The sequence below is a fragment of the Neopsephotus bourkii genome, unplaced genomic scaffold (genome assembly GCF_033783945.1).
Source record: "Neopsephotus bourkii isolate Nb327-2 ecotype Australia unplaced genomic scaffold, CSIRO-AGI_Nbou_v1 NB_1707, whole genome shotgun sequence".
In the NCBI taxonomy this organism is placed as follows: domain Eukaryota; kingdom Metazoa; phylum Chordata; class Aves; order Psittaciformes; family Psittacidae; genus Neopsephotus; species Neopsephotus bourkii.
Genome location: NW_026902181.1, coordinates 1674469 through 1697262, shown reverse-complemented (window position 1 = coordinate 1697262; position 22794 = coordinate 1674469). Strand labels below are relative to the sequence as shown.

Sequence of the window (22794 nt, the reverse complement as noted above, 5' to 3'; positions counted from 1 at the left end):
TTTGGCATACAACTAGAGGCAAGAATTCCACACAATGGGACTGTGTGAGTGCTAACAGCAGGCTCCCACAAGATAAAATAAACTTGTTTTATGGACATGAGGAATTGATTTTTAATGAGATTCTGCTTGGCCATAACATCATCCTGGGAGGGTGAGCTGGTTTTCCCCTTGCCTCTGGTGCAAAATTATAGTCTGCAGAATAAAGACGGATTTAAATTAGGCCTATGGATTTGCACCTTCATCGTATTAAGTGAAAAGTAGGTGCTATGCCAGGTTTGAGTATAAAATGGTTGTTAAAATGCCTACAAAGAAGATCTCTTGTGTTACCTGTCTCTACATTCTGGGATCAGAGGTCAGCCTTACAGAGAGCACACACTCCTTGAGTTCTTTAGGAGATAAATTATCTTCCAAGCCTATTTCCTGCAGACAGATTAGTAAAAAAAGGGATAAATCTCTTTCTTTAGAAAAGCTGAGTGCAGGCATTTGAATTTATCTTTTCATGTCCAGGTCTCAACTGCCTGTTAAGGAAATGTTAAAACGTAAAGAGGTTATCAAACTTACAGTTTGATGTCAAATTACTGATGCGTTCAGTCACAGCAAGAAGGGACTGTCCCTTTGCTGCCTATTCACATTTGATTATCTTTCTTATTCATTCCATCAATTAAAACCAATACTAAACCTCCTCTTTGAATCCCAGAAAGAAAACTAAACAGATGGGAAGCGCCTTGAAACCAGGCATCAGTTAGGGAAAAACTGGATACAAAAGCCAAAACAACTATCAAGCCACTTCAGCTTTAAACTCAAAACATTTTCTTTACAAAGAACTCACATTTTTGCTTCCGAAATCAATGTCATTTGGCCCTGAGCAGGCTGAGCTGCACAGTGTTGTTGCTTTTCTTTCCTCTCTGCTGTTATGGTTTGCACTGTTTGTGTACAATCATTGGCTTTTAATTACCTTCTGTTGCTTATTTCATTTGTCAATAAATAGAAAGTGCAGACCTATCACCAAAGGCCTTACATCTGTTTCTCATACATCTTAGCCACCCATGGTGCCTTAAGCTAAAGCTATCCCCTACTGCTAACCAGGCTACCGGTTTATTAGGTTTTTTTCCTTGCCCTTTTAAAAAGATGAAAGTTCCTAAAAGCTTTTTTTGTGCAAGTGATGGTTGAAGTTAATGAAGTAAGCATCTGTTAGGTGAGAGAAGGTCACCCTGGGGTTGGGCACCTCCCAGTGGTGGAACTGGCATTCACCCAGCGATTAGTATGTGATGACAACACCTTAAAGATAATTAGTTGACAATGAGTTGAGAGCCTGTTAACCCCTTTAACACCTTATAGTTTATGATTATAATGAAACACTTTGGGACAAAACAAAATGGATCTAGTTTTCCTTGAGTGATTTACCATTTTTTCAGTGTTTTGCTTATCATTTTTGTGACCTTCTTGCGAAGCAAGAAACAAATGCCAGCAGCCCAGAGTGAGTTTCTTTATCTTCGTCAACCAGAGCTGAAATGTAGCACGACCTTTCTTTCCATTTTTTTCCACTAGCTATGAGGCTAAAGACACTTTGGCCTAGGGTTGGAGACTTTGTTGGTCTAGACACATGAGAAGAGATAAATGTGACAGAAGGCTGAAATATCAAGGTAAATTTTCAGGTACTTTTTTCACACTTATGTGGATATACCCCTGTGATTTTAATGGAGGCAATTAGATTTGTTTCACCTGAGTGTTACAGCTGGGTTCGCTCAGGCTTTCCCCAGAAACAAGGGCTATTCATCAGAAAAAGAGAGAGGCTTTTATAAAGTAAGTGGTAAGAAAGGCAGGATCAGGACAGATCTCCATTTGAGTGAAGCAAACAAGAAACAGCATTGATCATGGGTGTGGAGAGAGAAGGAGGAAGCAAATGGAGAACAACTGGCAGTCTGCTGTGATTTATACACACTGGCATTTCCCATCTTCATTCGTTCACTGAATGTGTTTAATCACAACATGGGAGCTCAAATGAATTATGACTGGCAGTAGCTCAAGAAATTTGGCAATAGCAAAGTAAAACAAATCTGTGCACAGTGTTCAATAAAAGGCTGTCATGAGATTAAAAATAAAATTCCATTTAATTTAAAAAATGCATTCCTTGCTTCCTTCTTCCTTTGTATTTTCTAGTTCAATGTGACAAAGGTAGTTCTGATGAAAACATTTTATGAGAACATGTCCTTGCACCATTTTTTGACACAGACCAAGAACAAGGACTGGTCTTGCTTTCATTAGGTTTAGCATAGGACTTGGACTCATTTCAGCAGAAACAGGCTTTATGTACCCAAACACATGGCTATTATCTCAGCTATTCTGTAAACTTTCTGAAATGTGCCCATCATTAACAGTTACCAGGGTACTAGGATGCACGCTAGTTCCACACAAGTCTCATTTCTCTTGTGCCTCCCATTTCAGTCCTTAAAGTGCTTAAAAACATCAGTAGATTAAGTTCCATTGTGGAAAACCTTCCCTGGAGAGAGTTTTATTCCCAGGTGACAGGCAAGGCAAAGCTTGCAAAGGATTCCCACAGCGGTTACAACCCAGACCTCCTGGCTCCCAGCCTTGTGCTTTACTGCTAATTAAATACATCTAGATTAATGCAGAAAACATAGAGAGTTTTGTTACGGCTTTTAGGTTTAAAAGCAGTATATGGATTCAGCACTGTATTGAATGTCCATAAACTCAAAAATGAAGTATCTCCAGCAATTTCTAAGTGCCTTTTTAAATAGCTTGTACTACTGGGTAGTACCAAACTTAAGAAAACTTGCTGTCATTTATCTTAATATAATTCTAGGAATAGAAAGACAGTCCTTATCTAAAAGTGAGGACTATTATCCAAAACTGATTCACCTCTCTGATGTTACTATCAGTTCTTCTAGCAGTATAAAGAAATCGTGATAACCTCATCTTAAACACAGGAATGTAATTTGCTATTGTAGGTAGATTGGTTAAAAACTCATAATTCCCGAAACACATCGTTGATTGTTTGAGTCTTGATTACTAAATGTGATTCTGGGTTAATTAATTAATCCACTTCATGATACAGCAGACAAAATATGCTTAAAATGCCATACAGATTCAGATTCTTGCCTGAGGGCTATTGCTCTAATATTGGTCTAATATTTAGATTCACTGTTCCCTCTTCCTGCAGCCCTTAAATGCATGAACAGTTACAATGTTGAGTCCAGAATTATTTGTCTGACTATGAATTGCAAAAATAGGGTTCATAATTAATGATGGAATTGAAATGACAACTTTATGGGCTGAAACACCAGCCAGTGTAAAAAGGCCTGGCTCCATTGACTTCAGCAGAGCTACAGAAATTTATGGCAGCCAAGGATCTGTCCTCATCACTACAAAGTCTTTTTTAGCCAGTTATGTCTTTTATTCATTTTTAAACTGCTTTAGAACATCGCAGTGGGGAACCCATCTAAAATATCTGGTTTTAATGGGATTCTGTGTCAAATTGCACAATCCTATTGAATTCAGCTCTTACCTGCTTTTCTTGCTATTTAATGAAAAATGACAAAAACTCATGCTCATCTCAGCACACATGAATCCAGAAAACACGCAACATGGACAGGTATGTTGGAAACCGCAACTATGCTTCATTGTCTTGAGAAGCTGGATGGGGAGTAAGTGGAATTACCAAGGACGTTTTTTGTATGATTCACAATTTCTGTCAATGTACAGTGCTGTTACCACCACTCTGCTTTGCTGTGGGCTGCTGCCTCCTCGAGGAGGTGCTGTCAATGGAGCTCACTTTCCAGATGTATTTGCATTATCCCAGCAAAATGGCAACAGCCATTTTGGTTTTGTTGATCCTTTCAACAAATTTCCTTAAGAATTTTCAAGCCATATAGTAAGGTGTCCAGGTATTCCCACTGCTCAGTGATAAAAATTTGCCAATATACAAGGATTTGCATATTAGGTATGTCACTCCACCATCTGATCTCACAAACAGGCCAAAGCACAGCATCTAGGCTGTATAGGTTAAGTATTTTAATGGAGCGACAGTATGTTACCCATGTCTTACAACCAGGAAGGAATACTATGAGCTGGACATTTTGACAGACATTATTATTACAACTTATTTTCACAATGTTGCTCTGCAGAGGTGTAACCACAGCCAAAACGCAAAGCCGTGCAATGGCTAATCTCATCAGCAGCTTCTGTGACAACATTCTTACTATCCAGCAAAGCCCTCCTAGACTGGAGAGAAGCAAGAATATGACCAACATGTACATCCTGTTGTTCAGTCATGAAACCCATTCAAACGGCTGCTCAGCAAAATGGTCACTGCTTAAGCAAATGTCATCAACTGAAGCATTAAGTCATTTGAAAAAAGAAGATCTCTGATGAGCAGCGCTGCAGATGGAGAAGCTTTCCCTTGGTATAGAACTAAATAAATACTCCTGTCTCAATGTCAGCAAAATGCTTCCACCAGCACAGCCAAGAAAAAGACGGAAACCAGCATGGAAGACAGCACACAACCTTGTTTGAGGCTGCCTGAGACTGGAATGGAGTCCGATATTTTGCCATTTTCCATACACTGGCCATCACAGAAAAATAAAGTGACAGAAATAAACTTTGTGGGACTTAAAAAAGATGAACACAATTTTCCAGACTCACTCATAATTTTACAGTGATAAAAGCTATTGCTAGATCAACCAACAATTTTTCTCCGAAGCCCTTTTCCTGAAGTTGGCAGAGATCCTATATATAGAGCATGGCCAGACCTAAATCCACTAAAACCTAGGAAAATGTGGAGTCCATGTGAGGATCTTTTCAGTAACAGAGACTAGGAAAATGCCAGGAGAATTATCATATCTTGCTTTGTCACCTTTATGTTTATAGAGAAGCTTATACAAGTTTCAAGCCTGTGTCATCAACTTCTGCTTTCAGACAATGCTAAAGATTTAAGCAAGCTTCCTTCTAGAAGGGTAATCATGTGCCTCCAAAGGTCATTTGTGTTTATGTTTATGTAGCAGCAGCCTATGTTTGTCATGTCCTGTACCACATAAATATCTGTGACTTCTTTTTCAGGCCATCAATATCTCTGCAGCTCTACCATGTCTTACTAGTGCTGCTGCTGGTCTGCTCATGAATACCAGCTTTGAGAGATTTCCCTATTTATACAGCAGCTGGTACCTGTTTTGAAGGCTCTTCCAGTATCCACAGCTCACAGGCACACTCAGTAACAAGTAACACCAATCCTGTCATTTTCTGTGAACCAATTATGATTTATTTTAAATTATAAAGGCGACTTAAGACCCATAATAATGAGTAATCAAAACGAGGCTTTAAAAATCCTCTTAGCATATGAAAGTTTCCATGCATAAAGAATCTGTTTCTGCCCAGGTCAGACTAACTTTTACAGTTCGAATTTAAGGGCAGGAAGGGACTTACACAGAATGTTGCTCATGAGGGACCTTGAGCATTTGACAGACCTGTCCAGGAGTCATCTGGCATGGGAGAACGGAAGTTATAAAAGTAATCTTTTACCAGCCTTTTTAGGGTGGGACAGATACTGGCTTCATATTCCAGCAGAGAAGACAAGGGGATTTACTATAGAGTTAGAAGGCTCTGAGAGGAGAGAATTGTGAGAGAGTGAGGAAACTTAAGAAAGCAAATATGCAAGAAGAATTTATGTTTTAAAAATCTGTGTGTTTCTCTCAGAAGCTGATGTAGATTAGTACCACTGATAACTGACAAAATTAGAAAACATTTTTCGTCAGTCATCTGTGTTTCAGCTATTACGTGTTTCTGAAAATATGACCTCTTAGACTAGAGAACATAAAAACTTGGAGCTCTGCTGGGGGTATTCATACTAGCTGGAGTGTCTTGAGGCTTTGTGGAAGTTTCAAGTGGACAGTAAGGTCTATTTTTGCACAGAGAATGGAGAAAAGGCACCTCAGGAAGCATACCAAATGGAGGAGGACTGAGGTCATGTTATGCCCAATCCATACCAATCCATACCATGGGAAGTTTAAGGATAAGCAGACCTTGTGTGGTGAGACCCACACATAGGAGCCAGTTGTGCGTCCAGCTGGAGAAACTCTACTAGGACCACATGACATGCAATGTTCGTTCTTTGTTAACATCTGTGTGGTCTAATTTTCTATTACTGTCAGCAAGCTATTTCTAGGACTACCAGGTTATTTTGTCCATAAACATTGTCCCCATCACACATTTCTAATTTTAACCCTATTTGTCTCCAGTTGATTTACATTTGGCCAGAAGCAAATTACCTATTGGAAGCATTTATTGAAAATTAATTAGGTGGCTAAAATACCTCCAGCAGATTCCGTTAACAGTGTCTGCTCCTTGTAACTCTCCAGAATTCAGCATTTTCCAGTTAAAACACCTAGCAATTAAAAAAAAATTCATAAAATAAATGATACAGTTAATTCAAGAATGGAACTTGGTCTCTTTGAAATCAGATGCTTACTTTTAAGGTTACAGTGCTATACAATGGCAAAGGGGTTTATAGTGCCAGGGCATTTTTGATAAAGGAGAAAGTAAACACTTACAATAGCTAAGGTATCATTTGTAGCTTAAAATCAAGCAGGCATATAAGGTAACTTTGCAAGTACTAAAGCAGGGAACAGGAGAGAAGACAAGATGTATGAAGTGAGATTAAAAAGTAAAATACAGAATTTAAAGAGAGGCAATCACAGCACCCAGGAACATGAAAAAACACACTGTATCTCTCTAAAGAAAAGCCAGGATGTTAACATGATTTACTGCAAATAGTTCCACAACATTAAAATGAGTTTTTATTTTCTGTGTGTGCTGCTTCAAAGAACAACTCTGTGGGCTCATAAAAATGCAGAGAACAAATAGGGGCCTCTAAGACCAATTTATATGCCATGCCCACTGTGCACTGAGACACATATAATCTGTAAAATGTCAGCTTCAAAGTTCCACAGAGATTGGTGTTAACCCTGACCCCCGACCTTGCCGACTCTAGCTGGGCCCTCATGCTCTCTTAACCAGCTGTTTTAGATAAATGTGCTCCATTTTTAAAGAGATTGTCTCAGAGTTTTACGTGAATAGTAGTAATATTATTAACTCTCGCTGAAAAAACCACCTTAACTGAGAGTCTTTACAGATGGGCCAATCAAAGTCTTACCCCATGCAGAGAGTGGTGGGTTAATAAATATGTCATTGGACTGAAAATATTTAAACAACACTGGGAGAAAAGAGCAAGGCATGCGACAAAAGGAAAGCATATTAATAGTGTTCCCTGTCAAAATACACAGAGGAAGCACTTTACTTTGACCATTTTCCTCATAAAGAGACACGGTAGGCCAAAACAAACAAAGCAAAGGAATCTGGTTTATCCCACTGTTGGATACCAAGGACTATCAACTTAAATGAAGTAAAGTTTTGTGACCAAAGCCAGGTTCTCCTTGACAAGACTGTTAATTGAACGTATCAACAAAGGTAATAACACAAGCTATGGCCCTGTTGATCAATACTTCCATTTTATAAGGCCTTGTAGATGTTTTTCACATTTCACTTTATGTATCTCTCCAAAGATAGGTGGAGGATCAGCCACTTGTGGTCTGTCGGAAGTCCAAAAGTATGATGTAGCCTGCTGGTTTGGCAAACCATGGACAAAGTCTAAATCATCTTGTTGGAAGGAAAATGTTGAAGTTCAAGGGCAGATGGTATATTTTAGACAACAAAGAAGCAGCTGGTGTCCACTCATAATAAATAAAAATAAGCTGGGGTCAGAAATACAAGTCAACTGGCCTCCCCATTCACTGAACATGAGCCAAAGACAACTGGAGTCAAAGCGAAGGCTCAGAATGATTTCACAAGGTTTTAACTCAGACCCACTGTGAATCCAGACCTACTTTTCATGTAGATGGAGTAAGAATTACATCCACAGACTTCCATGGGGTTTGGGTCTGGCTCTTCAGCATTACATTCAGAAAACATCCATCCTTAACTTTTTGCTGCTGCTATGTTCAAAAGCTTTCTGAACAGATAAAGAATAAGATGTAACTCCTTAGAAGCCACAACAAACACAAAAACACTGCATGTAGAAGATTTAGAAATATTCCTGTTCTTTAATTAAAAAACCCACAACATATATTTGAATTCAAGCCACTGTTTAAAATATTGCAGCCGGATTTTTTCACACTATTTACTTTCAGGGGCCACAGTACAAACCAATCTTCTCACTGTGCTTCTAAGTCTTTCTGGGTTAGCAGATAATCATAATATTGAGAAATCAAATACACAACTGTCAGGAAATGGGAAGTTAGAATCAAAAAAGCTCCACTTCTGCTTGTCCCTTCAGTATCTTATGCTTCAAAAAAGATCTCCATGTAATTACCAGTTGTTTGACTGTTAACATAATACAAACAAGAATCCTATTCACTCATATTCACAGTACTTTGCCTGCAAAACTGATTCAGTTTTAAGCATCAAAATGATACTGACAAGGGGAATTTGAAGAGTAACACATTATCATCCAAGTGCTAGCATATTTGAACATTTGCTTTCTCAGCTGCCTTTTCCTTAAAGTGTGAAATTTTCCAATTTCTTCGACAATGCCAGTAACTTAGATTTGAAAGTTATTTTCCAATTATTAGAATCATGTTTTCTAAACAGAAAATGCAAACACACACTCAGACACTCGTGTGAAAAGTTAACAGAGACACAACAAATTAAAAAGGAGAGAAGAAAACAAAGGCTTCAGTAGATGCAATGAATAAAAAAATAATTAACTACAAACAATGTAATAAATAAAATGTATAATTATGTACTATTTATCATTACATTTAGTTAAAATATAATTTAATATTTGATGTAATATAAAAATCTAAAATACTTTCCAACAGAGGAAGCATTAGGAAGTTTGAGGGCAGGACATTCAGAAATCCTTTACATTGTACTGATCTGTGGCTGCTTTGCTTTTGTCAGCCTTCTTTAAGGCATACATTGGCTCCCTAGAAAATCTGTTTGGTTTTGAAATGTAATCCCCTTAAATGTCAGGGGAGAGAAAATGAGTTTAAATTACAGGCAAAAGGAGTTTGTAAAGGTAAACAGTTTGTTTTCTAAATACTCAAAATAGGTTAATAGCTTTGGGTTCTGTGAACTTCAGGAGGTTTGCCTTTCCCCACAAGAAAAATTTACTTCCTGTTCCCACTTGTGTCAATAGAAATTCTGTTGACTAACAGGGAAGCAAAAAAGGACATGAACACATGAACCAACCTAAATAAGAAACATGTTTCCCAATGCTTGTTTATGGTAAAAATCCAACTATGGGTTCTCAGGACATCTGAACAGTATGACAAATCTCTTGGGAAATAGTAGATTGTCTTGATTTCAATAGCAGCTCTTTCGAGGAAGAAGAAGCTGTTCATCCTTGAAGCTGATCCATTATTTTTAAACTGAATATTGTCTCTACTAGAACCATGAACCTGTCTTTGCTTCTCACTAGGTTGCTGTGAATTCTACATGGAAATCCAACCAGAAGCACAGTGTGGAGCAGCAGTTACTCTTTGTTTACAAACTCCCCATGGATTTTTAAACCTAATCTTACATTTTTTTTCTTCCCCATCTCTGTACTTTGCACATCCAACGCAAGGCTTTGTCCTCCACCTCTTCCCCCTTGGCACAACTTGCTTGTTGGTAGCACTCTCATGTTACTGGTTCCCTTTTAAAACTATCCGTGGGGAAAAAAGCTGCTCTGGCTCACCCTTAATCTGGTCACTGTCTCTCTTGTGTTGATAGTGACATCACAGCCCTGTGGTTAAGGTACTGGACTCATATTTGACAAACTCAGGTTCACATCCTTCCTCTACCAAAGACCTCCTCTATGGCCTTGGGTGAATCACAAAAGGCTTAATTGTAATGGATCTTTTGATGCCCAACTCACAAACTCAGATCGTCAGCACCTTGAATGCAGTGTTACTTGAGCCTATGCATCTAAATTACCACCCTCTCAGTCTTTTGTTGCTGGGCATGTGTACAACTCCAACTGTTCAGCCACAAGGAAGCATTTACCATATCCCACACAGCACAGCACATCGAGGAGAGAGATGTGTGGAAAAGTATTTCTTTTATATATCTCGTATAGAGAAGATTGGAGCTTTCCCCACAGATGTGCTAAGCTTCACATTTTTTCCTGCCCAATTCAAGCCTCTCACCTTCCTAGAGATTTTCCTAATCACTGCACTATAGGATATTCAGAGGTAGGACTTTTCAGTCTCTTGTGTTTGTACAAAATAATTAAATGCTTGTTGGAGTAACTCCTGATGCCTGAGTGATTGTGCTAACCACGAGGCTAGAATAATTCACCCTCTAAGCATTTAAGCATTTAGAAAAAATGCTCCTTGTAACAGTACGGAGCTGCAGTTTTCAACGGTTTTCAATTTACAAGCCTCCTAATTTTTTTTCCAAAAGAGGTGTATATCCTTGTATAGAGGATTTAAACCAACTGAAAATAGGCTTGCTTTTGTTAGTTGCTTTTCATGGACCTCCTGGAGTATTCTACAGACTCCCAGAGCTAGACAGACCACAGGCTGAAAAGCACTGTTGCAAAGGCAAAAAAGCCCAGGTTTAATAACATTGGTTCATTCACCTGACGCCTTGAGACTGCTGCCTTCATAATATGTGTTCTGCAGAACTTGGCTCTGAGAAGACAGAATATGAGACACAATCTAGATGTTCACCTGCCAAGTGAGGAAAATCCTTTTCCTTACCAATGAGACGCAAGTATCGGCACAGGAGGTCACTAAAACCAAGTGTTTGCTGTTGTGGTGATGTGGGTTTGAAAAAGACAGATGTGCGTGAAACAAGATACCCCATTCCTTATGATCCCACTGTACTGTAAGAAAGTCATACAGGAACTCTGACACAAGTGGAAACTGTTGAGTTTTGAATTGCAAAAGACATGGTTTGCTCCCTTCCTTCTCCCTGCAGAAAAAAAAGGAAGGGAAAGAGATATGTCCCTACCTGATGTTGATGGAAGGCATATTTCAGCTAATCTGGAGGCATTCCTGAGCTGCAGCTTATGGTAATAATGTCACAGCTACAATATCTGATTGTTAGAATCACCCTAAGATACTCATGACAAATAGGAGCTCAGCCTGAACATGGTGGGAAAAACGCAGTAACAACAATCAACAAGGTTGCAGACATTCTAACATCTCATTTCTTTAAGGAGTAAGAGTGTATTTAGCACTCAGAGGTCTGGTTTTTAATTTCTTTATGTTCCCTTTAATCACTGGAGAGAATGAAGATGAACTAGACCACTTCCAGATCTATTTCATCTGAATTGTTTCAGACATCTTCAATAAGATAAATCTCACACTCCATGAGACTCACTCTCCATGCATCATAAAGAATTGCAGAATATTATCACAGTGCAGACAGCTACAGTGTATGCACTTCCATTTGGACAAATAGAACACTCCCTTCATGTTTAACCAGTGCTGGTTCAAACTTTCTGGTGGAATAGCAAAAATGCAATGTCTTCAGCAAAGAAAACATCCATTTCTGTAATCAACTTTGCAGACACATTTTAATTTTCCTGCTGGGAGTACAGGATATTTACCTTTGGTCAGTATTCATTTCTGCACACATGACTCACCAAAATAGGGGCTACATGCCAAGTACCTCAAGGTCCTATAGGTTGTTATGCATGGCTGGACTGTTTCCTGTGATAGACTGTGGCAGTTTTGGCAACCAGAAGAGAAAAACCAAGCTACTACTTATCTGGAGCTGGAACAAACTCCTGTGATCTGGGCTTGCATATGAAGGGGATTGGGATGAAAATGCTGAAGAGCTGGAAGCCAGATGACAGAGGAGCAGGGACTTAGTTTATTTGAAAAGAAAGCCTCCTGGAAGCAAGCAGGGAACTGAAACAACTCAAGAGCCCAGTGACTCTAGTATAATCAAAATGGAATCCTGCTTCAAATCAATTACTTCAGTACTTGGCCTTGGGCAAAAAATATAGGCACTTAAATCAATTCCAGTGTATTTCTGCAGCACATAGTCTACAGAGGAATAATTAAGACCATAACTAAATTTTCAGTAAAAGACTAAAGAGGGCCCATGAGGAATAATGTAGGTATTGGTGGACACTGCATTGCTGTGTTTTTCCATGGCACTGGCTATGGTAGGTGCTTGCCAGCTGGCATCAAGCAGAACAGTGGTCAGTTGTCAAATGTTTACGAATCATGACATTGTCAGGTTTCCTGATTTCTAGAACAGCTTGTCCAGGAGTCATCACAGTTACACTGCCTATGGAAGGGGAAATGTGTGCTCACAGTTTGTCACTTTTTTCTGCTTGAAGTAACACTTCTTTCCAAGATAGTATTTTGAGCATAAGTTCTTCCGTAGCTACACCCCATAGCATAGTACAGAGTTAGAAGAATGAGGGCAGTATGTTGATGGCCATGACATTAATATAATGTAAAGTAGAAAAAAACAGTTATTTGGGAGAGAGGTTTTGTCTTCCTCTTCTGGATTTTTGTAGCTTCAGCAATGGTAGGAACAAGGACAATAACAGACAGCAACAGGGATGGTGAACAAGAAATAATAGTAGGGGCTTAAGATCTTCCTGGCCTTTCAAGATACAAATCCTGGAACTCTGCATAACATAAAAACCAGAATCAGAGTGACTGCAGTGCCAGCTGTGGTTCTGAAAAATAATCAAATGTAACAGATTTGAAGATTAACATTCCATCACAATAGAAGCAGGAATCAAGGCTGTGTCTCTTAAGGCCAAAGAGGAAGAGCTACATACAAAGTGCATCTTAAAACCAATAACTTTCTAGTGCTTAGAAACCAGGTCTCAAAAGCTTCACCTCAATAATAATTCGTTTTTTTTCCAGTAGGTGAATCATTAACAGATTTTTAGGCCACAAGGAAACATTGTGATAACCAAGTCAGATCTCCTGCAGTAACACAAGGACAGAACTTTCCCCTGACACTCCCATATCCATAACAATGACATGCTATTCATCTGTATCTCAGAAGTAATTTCAGTAACGCTATTTTGACATTTTAAAAAGTGAGAAGGACACACAAATGTAATAAAAAGCAAGCTGGACATATAGCAAAGCTGTTATTGTTCATAAAAACACTACCGCTTCCATGGAACAGCATCCAATACCAACTTCAAGAGTCCAGCCAATGGAGGTTTAAGCATCCTTGGGCGATGCTTTTGGTTTGATTGTTTCCTAGGGCTATTGTATTCTTTGCCATTACTTCATCACTGCTATTTTTTCCATGGTAATTTGATTATTTTGTTTTCTGTTAAAATGCTCATGCTTGACTCTGCATTTGAGATTTTGATGTAGTTGCAAACTGTCTTTGCTCTGTCTGCACCCTTAGTTATTCTTACAAAAAGAAGTCTCTCTCAGTACAAGTTAGGGTTATTGTGAAAACAACAGTGGTGTTTTGATCATTGGTTCTATACGTATTCTTCCTTTGCCAGGTACCAAAGCCACCACTTTTTTTTTATAGATAATTCTGGCTTTAGTTCCTTAAGAAAGGAGGGTTGAGCTCTCATGTTGTCCGTGGCTCTAGTTCAGTGTGCATTTAAAGGGGCATGCCAGTGTAAAGAAAGAATACTTGCACACCCCCAACCCCACTGCTCCTGGCTGCCCACTTCTGCCTCTGCAGGACATGTTTGTGCAGCCTTGAAGCAAATCAGATGAGGGAATGGTGCTGGCTGAAAACAGATGAGCCATGCAGTCTTATTAGCCCTAACCTAATATCCAAACCCAACCATTCACACATTAAGTGTGATCAGTTCACCACCCAGCTGTGTAAATGACTGTGCCAGGAACACCCAGAGAGGAGCAACAGGCAGTCTGAAGTGAACACAGAGGGAAAGAAGCACTGCATTTTTCAGTGGCCAGATTTTTTCATTTTTCAGTGGTCACCAAACTACGTTCCGCGTGTGTGTGCTTGCACGTGCATTCATCAGCCTCTGCTATTGCCTCCATCTCCCTGTAGAACTCTTAAATCTGTCTGGAAATCTCAATCAAACCGTACAGCAGGGCTGAGGACTCAAATATATCAAGTTCCCACTTCTTACATAGACATCAGAAAAGGGGAAAGGTTGAAGTCAGAAACTCCTCAGAGGAGAAAAAACAAAGTGTGAGCTCACCTCTTATCAGCCATCACAGAATCCACATGTGCGATCACTTCAGAGACACTGGTGTTATTAGACACCAAAGCATCCACACTGGAGAGGCACAGGAAGCCTGACCTCACAATTCCACTGCTCACTGAGCAACTTGCTAGATTTACTAGCTTTTATTCAGCTATTTGGGGGTCTCCAAAGAATCTGCAGTGCTGACTGTACAAGAACAACTCACTCTGGCACTGACACGTAATTAGAAGGAAAAGAACCAGAACAGCCATTAAAACAGTCAAGGCAACTTTTTGATCCAGAACCCAAGAAAACCCAAAACAAAACAAAAAAGTCCCCAACCAACACACACACACAAAATGAAAAAAACAAAACAAAAAAAAACCCAAACAAACAGACAAAAAAATCAAAACCTAAAACCAAACCCACAATAAAAAAGCAAACAAACTAAATTTCAGCATGTAGGAAATCAACTCCCAATCTGCCACACGCACACTATCTTCCATCTCAGGTTTGGTTCTGGGGGGCTGAGTTTCAAATTCATAGCAAAACATGGCCTGTCCTTGGGCCTGAGAGCCATTCTGCAGCAGCTTTTCACCCTGAATAAAACCAGTGGCAAGAGTTAATTACCCTTCACAACCATTCTGTGCATCAGTGGGAGCAAAGGAAACCCCTATTTGAGGAGGCCAGAGCTCACAGAAATTTCACCTGCCTCTTTCTGTAAACATACACTGAGAGTCTGACTGAAGAAAATAGGAAAAGAGGAACGACTTTCTCCAAAAAAATGGGAGAACACTTGCCTGTTGTTGCTACTGCTACCAGCCACAGATCCATTCGGAATAGTTTTCCTTAGACTTGTTTCATCTTGTCCTGCAGAGGTCGGTCTTGCCTGCAACACTCTGCAAAGTGGCGAGCCCTCTTGCTCCGCAAACATCAGGTCTATTCCACTTTCTTAAAACACGAGTGCTCCTAAACTGTGTTATCTATACCAAGTAAAGCAAAGAGCAAAGAATAAATCTTATTTCCCCCAAAACTCTGATAACTAGGGAATAAACCAGTCATAGTTGATGAGTTCTGATATAAGTATGCTGAATCAAAGCTTTTTATTGCCTTTTTCAGCCCAATCTCTGCACTTGCACTAGCCAAGGTCTCTGGACATAAGCTACAAAGCAGATCAAGCCTCTAATGCAATCAGATTTTCTTCCCTTGTAATGGATGCACATGTTCCATGTGTTGGGCTGCAGCCTTGCTCCTGAAGCAGTACCAGAAAGCAACCTCAGAGACTACAACATGCTTTAAATCCTGCTTTAAGTCCACAGTTCTTAAATGAATGATTGTAAACATCTTTTCCTGATGCTGCACCCCTTGGATATCCTGCACAAAATAGACTGTCATCCTTCAGGAGGAGAAAAAAATATATCCCAGTCCCAAAGCAGTGAAGCACTGAGATTCTGCTTATTGACCCTAAACTAGGTTTGACACACCAAGTGCTAAAAGCTCCTGGCCTCTGCACTGTGAGGGAGCTTTCTTGCCTCTATGCTACTGACACGGGAGCTGAATGGCAGCTCTCTGCTAAGCTGGTCTCTAAGGCGATTTCAACTAACATTTACCAAGCCATTTCAACTTTCCCACCACCTCAGGACCAGTCCCTACCAAGAAGTATTTAGTGTAGCAGCTGCTTCCTGAGACATTTGGCCTCCTGAATTCGTTCCTTTGGGACTAGGAAAAGGAATTGAAGCAAGCTGAAGGTGGGTCACTTTTCAGCATTTTGTGGCCAGCCTCCTTCCCTCATCTGCAGCCCTGTCAGTACAGATCCTCAGATTAGAAGGAAACAGAAATCCTTGTCAGTTTAAGTAACCTGGAAAGAAGCAGGGGCTCAGAACAAATATGGATCTTCACCTTGCATTTGCGTGAGGGCAAATTAAGTCAGGAAACTTGGTTTAGATTCAATTGCTGTCAGAGAAAGGACAGTATCTTAGATTTTTAGTAGGAAGAATAAGAATTCACTAGTAAGAAATGAAGGAAAAAGTTCATCTGAGGAAATAAGGTGTTTGAAATGCAACAAGGTCCTTTATTTAGACTTTATCCTGCCTTGTACATTCCTATCTGTTGCTTCATATTGTCATGTGCTGGTTTGGATGAGCAGATAATAGCAGCTGGCCTGATTTAACCAACAGCTTGAGACTGCTTCAAACCAAGCAGTAGAAATTTGTGCTACTGTAGATGTGGATGTAGATGACCTGACTCCGACCTATGTCTTCTATTAACAGGCAGCATTTCCTTATAACTTCTCTATACTTTCCAGGTGAAATCCCTGAATCCCTACTGGGCTTTACATATAGGATGGATCACAGAGTGGATTTTTGTCCATAGTTATTATGTCTCATTATTCTTGTCTGGCAAATGTATACTCTCACCTTTATTTGTCACCTTTCCTGCTCTTACACTTGTAAATGCTCCCCACAAGTTAAAAATAATTCTGAAGTGACTAGTCAAATATATAAAACAGATGCACAATTGCATTTTGGGATGAATTAATTCTGTCTGTGTGTGAGCAAGAGAAAGAATGTGTGGGTAGATCAGGGAATACATTGGACTAAGTACACCAGCTGATTTTTAAATCTCTAGATCTTGATCACTGTTTCTTTGTGTCTGTTTTTCTCCCCTCCCATGTAGACAGGAAATCAAACAAGGACATTTTAAGAGGTAATCCCATGTTGAGTATCACATTTTAATCCAAATCAAACTACCTTAAAATAGGGCCAAAATATATCCAACACTTTTAATTTCTGCTTTTCTGTCATTTGAAGTGTAACATAAAACCAGCCAAATTGTCAGGAATTTTCTTCTAAACCAGTAAGGCAAGGAGCCAGCTCTGTAAGCCTTCTTTCAGATCAGTTCCTGTAACCTTCACTATCAGCAGGCAGTACAAATATTTACTGGGACTTTTAGGTGTAAATTAGGCTACTACATACACTGTGGCCCATATTAACATGCAGAGATGCAGGTTCCCTGGGTGTATTTTGAGCAACTGTTCTTTGAGAGTTTGACAACCTGGCCCTATGTCTCAAGTGTCAGGGCTACAGCAAGTTTTACACCTAGGCTCAGATCTTCTCAATTACATATATCATCCTGTATTGAGAGAGACAGTTGGACATTGCTTTTCTGAGGAGGCAAGCAACACTTGTGTAATTAAATCTTCACTTCTGAAAATCTGCATTAAATATTCACATCCTCCACAGACAGTACTTCATGACAGAAATATTAACATAGTGGCCAAATAAGCTATAATTAATGGCAAAAGGTGTGGCTAGTGAAAGAGGTTCTGCATAACCACATGAACAGCTAGGAATCTAGATGAGGCATTTGGATCCACTGAACCCAATTTGGGGTACCAAACCTGTCATCAACATTTCCAGAAATTAAAAGCTATGTGCCCAGGGCAACAGCCCCTGGCCACTTTCATTATCTATAGAGCCTGGCTTGCTTTCACATCATGTGCGTTATTACCTTCAGTGGGACAAAGTGTTAAAATAAAGGATGTGCATGGTGTTAGTCTGGCTCTCAAGAGAACTTGAACCACTACCTGCTAACTTCTTATACTCCCTTGGGCATGGGAAGCCCAAATCCAGCAGACACAGTCCATTTATGTCAATGTAAATTGTGCACTGAACCATTTTGAGGTGATTCAGGTTTTTGTGTTTTGACGATTCAGTTTTCAATCTATAAAATTCCCTGTTTATTATTTATGACCAGTCTCATGGGAAGACTGAGAGGAATATGTATGTTTTGACATATATTATGCATGTATGTTCTGAACATCCTATGCTGATGAAGACAGAACAAACATCTAGAAAAGTGAAAATAGCCATACTAAATAGGTGAGATTTTGTCCTCTTTGCTTATACTGTTTCATCTGCATTCTGTGTTAGAAAGGAGATGTGACAGCCAAATCCTGTTTATTTTCTCACGTGCTCATTATGTAGTTGTGTGCAAATAACCAGACTCATGCAATCTAAAATAATGCATTAATGCCCTTGTAAAAATTCAGCTCTTCAACTTTTCTAAGGAGCCTGCTAAAAGAAACAGCTACAGGGTCAATCTCAGGTATAATAGATTTTTCTTTTAGGCTTCAACAATAAAATAGTTGGTGGTCTCTAATGCTACTGCCTTTAAAACATTCCTGGGTTTTATTAGGATAACCCATAAGTCTGGAAAGTCCCACCCTAAGAGCAGCAGCAGCTTTTGTTCAGAGAGTACAAGTTTCTTCTTGTACAATGTTGGACTCAAGGGTGTCTGAACTATGAAGGGGTGGCTAAAGGCATAATAGGCAACAGGTTTCAGACTTTTATGAGGGGGGTGTGGGGAAGAAAGGCAGCTCTACATCATGGTGCTAATGTATAACACTACCTGAAACATGAAAGGACTTCATCCAGCTCCTGTTATATGCATGGTCAGATCCTCAACTGGTAGAGCATAATGAAGCTCCATTGATCTCCAGGGGGCTGTGCTGATTTACATTCCCAGATCTGCCCATATATCTACACACCATATGCTGTCTGTAAGCAATGAGAGAATGCAGAGATTTCTTCAGCAAAAGTTTCTATGAAACCACATGCAAATGAGTGTGGTTTCTGAGGTTTCTGAAGTGCATGGAACATACCTGCAGAGCTAAAAGACAATTTCTGATACAAAGTCATTTGTTCCACTTCAAATGATCAAGTTGTTCCTTTTCTTTCTAAAATGCCTGTGAAATAGTGCCATAGCTCACTGCTTTTATGAAACTGCATTTCTTCTTGGTTTATTATTGCTGACTGACCTCATGAGCTAACTTTTCAGAGGAGTACATGTGAATTTATTTACATACATGCCAGTTATATTAATAGAAGTTGCAATGACTCATCATTGCACATTGCTAAAAATCCTCCCTCATCTCATCTTCACAGTGAGATTTCTGTTCCACGTGAATTTCCTCAGCTTACCTTGTTAGAAGTTCCAACATCCTTACTCTCTTGGAAATAAAAGTTTACTTTTCTTTCTAAGATGGCAGACACAGCCTGCTAGCCCAGTGAACAGACCTGCAGCAACCAGACTTTGTTGCAAGGGCCACTGCAAACTATAATCCTATTTGGGATTCAAATCCCAATTATCCTTCTGGAAGAGAACAGCTGCTTGCTCTGCTATCTTTTGGCCCTTATTCAGTGATGCTTAAGACCACACATGTGTACAATCAATAAGAGTATATCATTCAGATTTGAAACTCTTTTGCAGTAGAATAGAATCAGAGAGTGGTTTGGATGGGACCTTAAAGACCACCTAGTTCCACCCCATTCCCACAGGGGGGGCACTTTCCAATAGACCATGTTGCCCAAAGCCCATCCAACCAGGCCTTGAATACTGCCAGGGATGAGGCAGCCGCAGCTTCTCTGGGCAATCAATTGCAGTGTGTTGCCACCCTCACAGTGAAGAATTTCTTCCTAACATTGAGTCTAGATCTCCCCTCTTTCAGTTAGAGCTGTTTGCCCTGGTCCTATCCCTACATGACCTTGTAAAAAGCTCTTTCCAGATTTCTTGTCAGCCCCCGTAGGCATCAGGAGGCTGCTCTAAGGTCTCCTTATGGTCTTCTCTTTCCCAGTACCATAACATTTGTGGGTCAGATCATTTATATTTCATAAGGCCAGGGCTGTCTGGACTGTCATATACTTCATAGAGATAATATTTGTCAATATTTTTTTTCTATCCTTGTTTTGCTCTTTCACATAGCCCCATATATTTGCTTTTTCCCAACCTTCCTGCCTTCCTTTTTCTCAGTCCCACTTCATTTTTCTCCCTGTTCTTTCTTCTTGTGGCCTCACCTTTAAAAAACACATATTGAGCCACAGTCAAATTGAACCTGATAACCTTACAGTATTTGCATACATACAAGATTAAGCAAAACGCACAGTACATGTAAACACCTGCACTAAGTGGGCATCATGACTCTGAGTATTTATGGCGGCCTTCACAAGACTGCTTTGCCTTAGCCCAGCACAACTTCCAAAGAGGGCTTTTGAAAATCCCACTGCAATCTAAAGTTCACAAATTATTCCTAAAGAAGACCGTGTTTCTTGAAAAATGTTACTGAAGGTGGTGGTATAGGCCAGAATCCAGACAGGGGGTTCTTCTTCATGAGAACTATGAATGTGTTCACAATTAAGATGGTCAGTCTGTCCAAGTGAAAGACAAAACTGGAATAGCTGAGGTGTTTTTCATAAAGCTCTTGACAGTCATATTTTAGATATGCACCCATGTGGGCAGCTATTTCAGTGCCCTCTTTTTAGTTAACTGTCTGCAGGTAGCCTTAGAGGGTAAGCACAGTATTTCTCAAGAGAGTTTTGACAAGAGCTCCTTGATAAGAGCTAATAGATGCTAACTGTATGGCATATCACTAATTAGATTTGTTGGTGGCACTGCTGTTTACAGAACTCTTCAGACAATTTTACTTTATTGTAGAAAGACACCAAACAAAAAAGTGGTCTCTGCTCCAAAGAATTGGCATTAATATCAGGCCAAAATAATGACCCTTTTCACTTCTATAGTGAGGCAAGGGGCAGATAAGGGTGTGACTTTTTAGCACAAAACTGAAGGAAAGGAAGAGTTGCAATCCAGGACCATGGTGGAGCATAGCCATGGAGCCTGAGAGAGTGTAAGCAACTTCCCCCCAGAGCTCCCAGGTCACCTCACAGGACTGAGCTGAGCTAAACTGAACTGAACCCAAGTCTGTCAAGTCCCAAGCCAGTGCTTTAACCATCCTTCAACTTAGGCAGCTTTGCCCAGGTAGCCTCAGAGGTCCAAATCCTGCCCTGAGGTACGTGTAGCCTCATTAACTTACTCTAAGAGCTGTGAGCAGAACTTAGCCCACAGCAAGCAAGATTTATAGACTGAAAATGCCACATACTTTGTTTTTTATCCAGTGAGGGGAAAAAAAAGCTTGAAATGAGCCGAGCAAAATAAATCATGACTGCATATTTTTCATTCTGCAAACAAGAAAATATATACATGTGAACATAAAAAACACAGGTGCCCAAATACTGCAGTCGCCTCCTAAATCTGCACCAATGGCTGTGTTAGACCTGTTTGCAGACAGATACATAAATTACTTTTTTTGGAGGAGGAGGAGGGAAAAATCATCTTAAATAAGCTTGCTTTTCTTTTTCTTTTTTTTTTTTTTTGCACCTTTTCCCCTAAGGCCCTGTGACCCTTTCACTTGAATTAAGTGTGCATAGGTGCCATGCGCTTTGAACATAAGCTGCACAACTGTTTATCCTCAACTGGAAAAGGCAAAGCTTTGGTTATGCTGCATTCCTAGTATTTTTTTGCAGTTTATGGAAAACTCCCATAAACAGAGTACAACACAGTAAGCTTTCTCTGCTAATATGCTGTCTAGACTGCTTAAAATGTGAGTTCTCCTGGCCTACCATGTATCATGGCTTAAACTTTTGACCTTGTTTCTTTTCCCTTTGACCACTTCATAGGTTTTGACCCTTTTCAAGTATTTAATACCCAAATGGCATGTCACCATTGCTGCTGGGGATATGAGAACAAGAACTCTTAAAACCTGCCCTTTATTGTGAAGTCAAGAAAACTCAGTGCAATCTAACATTAAAAGTTAGAGAACGTCTTCCACCTTTGCACAGGCTCCAACATACAGCACCTTCCCTGGCTAGGCGACACTGATACGTTATAGAAGTGACAGCAGGCTATTTGGTAACAACATCACATATGTGCTAGAAGGGGCAGAGGGTTTGTCATGGAACCATACAAACACTGGGGCATTGCTAATGCATGCCTTTGATTTCTGTTTATGGCCCCCAAGTTGAGTGATCTGTCTTGTTGGCACCAACCTGACTATTTTTAAATGATGTAGCAGCTGGCTCAACACATACTTCAAAGATTTATGTTCATGTCCCAAAGCCTTCTTACTGAAAGGGAAACTCTGAAGTAGCTTCTACTAGCTTACCCCATACACAGATACAATCTACATACTTTATCCCAGTCCATTATAGCATACATTTTAACTAAAAGAAAGCAGTGAGATATATAAGGGAAAGCAAATATGGAACAACAAAGGCAACAATTACATATTTGGGAGTTTACAAACCATGACATTCCTGAATTACAAAGCATAATTCTGGAGTTCTCATGCTGCAGAGTAAAAGAAACTCTTGGTAGACATTAAGTGCAGGAAACTGGCCCTTTCCTATGACACGAAATACAGAAATGGAACTAATTCCTGCACTCACAGAAGTACGTGGATAGACACACACCCACATGAACTTAGATCTGCTCATATTTCAGTAACAGAGCAAAGAAGCCACACTGGAGACCACTGTGCTCATTTTTATAATCAGGTATCAGTTTATGAGAACATCTAGCAACACCCATGTCTGATGCAGAACCGCAGAATATTTCATCTAAGCTTTTCACATGCTAGCACTAACAATTACTAAAGACACTCTTTTGCAAAGAGACACTTAATCTGATATTTGGCCTACAATGCCTCTCCATTACAGTCTGAGTGAAATCCTGTGGTTAACAGTCATTCCAAAAGTGGCAAATCAGCCTTGCCTTCACAGAGGTCTAGAAATCCAAAGGTC

At 39.8% G+C, this 22794-nt stretch overlaps 1 long non-coding RNA gene across 1 annotated transcript; it reads right to left on the bottom strand.

The window, feature by feature from the left end:
- Positions 1-6312: 6312 nt before the first annotated feature.
- Positions 6313-22403, bottom strand: LOC133224673 (uncharacterized). Its single transcript, XR_009728926.1, has 3 exons — positions 22299-22403; positions 18569-18717; positions 6313-6397 (listed from the first exon to the last, which is right to left on the bottom strand). It is a non-coding gene; the product is annotated as an uncharacterized LOC133224673 (long non-coding RNA).
- Between the last annotated feature and the right edge of the window lie 391 nt (positions 22404-22794).